The 4,205-nt window shown below is 31.2% G+C and overlaps 1 long non-coding RNA gene across 1 annotated transcript; it reads right to left on the minus strand.

Moving 5' to 3' along the window:
* Positions 1-396: 396 nt before the first annotated feature.
* Positions 397-2,034, minus strand: LOC112489185 (uncharacterized). The gene is made up of 3 exons (XR_003053475.3): positions 1,102-2,034; positions 868-934; positions 397-694 (listed from the first exon to the last, which is right to left on the minus strand). It is a non-coding gene; the product is annotated as an uncharacterized LOC112489185 (long non-coding RNA).
* Positions 2,035-4,205: the final 2,171 nt, after the last annotated feature.

Raw genomic sequence — 4,205 nt, forward strand, 5'->3', positions numbered from 1 at the left:
TGAGAAGATGGTGGTTTTATGGAATAGTTGGTCAGTGTGAAGGGAGACTCAAAGCTACGTAACCAAGAAAAGAGAAAAAAAGAGGGAGACACAGATGAGAGAGGAAGAGAGAGGGATAAAAATAAATGAGGGTAGATATCAATAATCAGAGAGAGAAATGATAGATGAGTGAAATGTGCATTGTTCTTTAATTCATTTAATGCTTCATTGTATACATATTTTGGGATTTAACTATAATGTGTGTTTCCAGTCAACCAACTATAATATTTATAGTTTGGGAGTTATTTTGGGAGTAATTTTTGGGATTTAATTATAATATTTATAATTCATTTGATTCATTAATTCATTTAATGAGCATCTATAATGTGTGTTTCTAGTCAACCAATAAAGCTCAAATATACAAAAGATAGCATATGATTACTCTCACAATATAAGTAGTTTTCAGTATGAATTGGGCAGTCAATTCCACTATTACAGGTGAAACAGCACCGGAAAGGGATAACTTGCTCTAAAATAAATATTTGTGTGACAATTGCGTTGGCAACTAGTGACAACCAATCCTTTTTTCGAATCCCATCCCTAGCATGATTTGTACCTAAGGCTGGTTCTAGAAGCTCAGGAGGCACCTCCTCAATAGGTAGATTAACTTCCCATGTCTCATTTGGAAATCCATAGAGACACAAATTCTCCTTCTCTATAAGCATAAGAAATAAGAGAATACTCAATTAAAACCACATAAATGTCACTAAAAGAAAAAAATTTAAAATATTTGAGGCAGGTGAGCTATTTCTGGAAAGGAAAATACATAAATTGGAGAAGTATCAATAAAGAAAGGAGTAGAACTGTAAATTTCAGGTACAAACGAACCAGGATTTATTGCTGCATCAATTTGAGTGCCCAACAAATTGAATGACCCATGAGCATATGATGTTACCTGATCAGAAATAAATTTATAAGAAACTTGATATTTTATGTTTGTTAGCAGCATAAAATCTTATTTAAAGACATGAAAGTGAATATGAGTAGCAATGCCAAAAAAGATAATGACATGTTATAGAATTGATAAATGACATGATTGTGTGCTAGTACAAAAATCCACACCTCTATGCGTGATATGACACCCTTTGTTACTGAAATGGTGTCTCCTCCAAGGGGATATCCTACAACAGCTACCAAATCCTGCTCATAAGGAAGCCATGCAGTTTAGATTTCAAACAAGTGATTTACTGACAGGAATAGTCAAATATATATACCAATCCACATACTTTAACCTCTGTATTTAACAATCACATAATAACTAAATTAATTCTAGATTTACACATTAGTGGAAATTATATAGCTACATTAAGCTGATACAACTGATATTATTAACAATGAGATAGGAAATGGGAGGAATTCAATTCAATATGATGACATTGTGTCAGTCATATACCAATATTAATAGATTTGAAATCAGATATGAATCAAGAAATGACATCATGATCCAAAAGTTAAGGATACTAAATCACCTGTAGCTCTTTATGCCTTTGGCAATTTATCTTTGTTATTAGTCAACAAGCTACAACAATTCAACCAAGGCATCAAAAGGATCATCTATGATGATTTGTTTAGTCCTTATATAACATATTTTAGCTTTTGCACATAGATGAAAGGGATAATGCGAAAGGACAAAATCCATACACATTGCATAGAACGAACAACAGATTCCACCAAAGAAAGATAGCAATTTAAACTTGAAGACGTGGCAAATGTCCTAAATAGAGAGGTTCAGCTTCTTTCCAAATTTCCTTTCTTTCTACTGGTAGCAAAACTATATTACAATCAATGCCTCTGGTTAAAACCTGCAATTCAATCACTGAAAGAAGTATAAGCTTTGAGACTTTATTAATGTTCAAAGGAAAGAAGTAAGGTACCAATTTAAAGAAACCACCTCAGAAAATCTCACAAAAATTTAAAGGGTGATATCATAATAAGAATCTCACAAATTGTTTTGCAAATGTGAAATGCAAATTGAAATTCAAAGAGGCCATAACATCAAGCCCTTCTTTTTCATTTCCCAATATCTACAACCTGCTAATACTATGAAGTAACTCCAACTATCCCACTTAACCAAAACAAAAAAAGTCCAACTATCCCACTAATGCCTGTTAACGGTTTCATTCACATCTCACGATGCTCATTCTTGTTACACTTGTTCCACATATGGTTTGTAACTCTAAGTGCTCAAATGCTAAAGAGTATACATTAAAGAACATAATTTTTGGCTGTTCAATTACTTCAAGAAGATAAAGGAAGTCATCTCAAACCTATGAGGGGCAGCAAGAACATATTGAGATAACACAAATAATTATGATAAGGATATACCTTGGCAACATATTTGGTATCATATCCCCTTCTCTTCACCTTAACCTAAAATCATACTAAGAAGAGGGAAAATTTTAATTGCACGCTTTCAGTACTTTCCAATTCAAATATTGCCTTTCATTTTTCTTGTTTTCTCATAATTAAACCATCTTAAAACACTTGCTACTTCCTACCTCCTCTATGGCACCACAAAATAGCTTGAGCTTGACTAAATTATCTTCATATCTTGCATTAAAAAAAGCAAATTCCAAACTAATATTTCAATTCCACACAATCTTATCTGACCCAAACTAACAAGAAATTGCTCTTTTTGCATTAAAAGAGCAAATTCCAAACTAATATTTCACTTCCACATAATCTTATCTGACCTAAACAAACAAGGAATTGAATTCTTAATCCAAAAAAACAAAAAAAAACAAAAAAGTTGAGCTTTTCAATACTTGCAGGTCCTTCAAATCATACTGCAACTCTTTCTTATCCTTCCTTTACATTCCATATTTATAACCTGCTAATTGAGTTTTTCCTGTATTAGCACTGCCTTTGTAGCTTTCCGCATACAAATAAGATCTTCCATCCTTTAATTAATGGTTTGCTCAGAACAAAAAGGGAAAAAAGTAAAATAAAACATAAAAAGAAAGAGAGGAAAAGACAAAAGAAAGGAAGAAAAAAAAAAAGACATAAAATGTTTTGATGAAGGAGAAGAGAAGAAGTGAGGAAAAGACAAAAAAAAAAGAAGAGAAAAAAAAAAGTTAGGTTTTGACAGGGAAAAAAAAATTACAGAGAGGTGATGGTAAATAAAAGAAAAAGAAGTGAGCAAAAGACCAAAAAAAAAAAAAAAACTGGGTTCTAATAGGAGACAAAAAATTGCAAAGGAATGGTGAAAAAAAATAAAATAAAATAAAACAAATGAGCAAAAGAAGAAAGAAGAAAAAAAAAAAAAAGCTGGATTTTGATAGAGGACAGAAAATTGCAAAGGGGTGGTGGAATATTAAAAGAGAAGCTGAGTTCTTACGTAAAGGTGTTTTAGAAATATTAAAAAATAAAAAGATAAAACAAAAAATATGAAAAAATAAAAATAAAAATAAAATAAAATAAAATAAAAGAATAAAAAGCGGCATATTTCGTTAGGGCACTACCCACGGAGACAAAGGATCAAATTCTCCAAGATTGCTATGTAGGAGAATTAGCCCATTACCCTTTAAAAAACTGCACGGTGCAATGAAAAATGCCCCTCCCGTGTGAATATTATTGTTTTACTCCTTCATACCTATTATCACCTTAATGAAAATTGCAAATAACTTTCATATCCTCTATTTTCCCTTTCCTTTCATCCAGCATTACACCTTTGAAAACAACTGTTCTTTGAACCCCAAAATTTTCCATTTAAGAACATGCTCTATTTATTTATAAGAATCAGGGTAAAACACCTATTTCAATTTGGAGGCTTGAGTGATCATTGATTTTCATGCCCAATAAGAAAGTCAATAAAATCATACATATTAGAAATTTCAATATGGGCAAAAAAAATTAATAAATAGTTCAAACAACATACTTAAAGTACACAATACCAAAAGTGCTAATAATAAATCACAGTTTCTTCCTTTTCCCAAAAAAAAAAAAAAAATCACAGTTTCTTCTATTTCCATGCACTCAACAAAAAAAAAAAAATTGGTGGATTTTGGAAAAGTTTCGAAGAAATATCCGAAAATGAGAAATTACATATATTTAAAGAGATACCCATATAAAATATAGTCTGAAATAAAATTTAAAAAGATAACCAGAAAAATATAGCCCGAAATGGCCATGTTTCAGGCAAATTATCTCTCTCCCAAGCTTTTTTT

This window comes from Ziziphus jujuba, chromosome 4, assembly GCF_031755915.1.
Source record: "Ziziphus jujuba cultivar Dongzao chromosome 4, ASM3175591v1".
Taxonomy (NCBI): Eukaryota; Viridiplantae; Streptophyta; class Magnoliopsida; order Rosales; family Rhamnaceae; genus Ziziphus; species Ziziphus jujuba.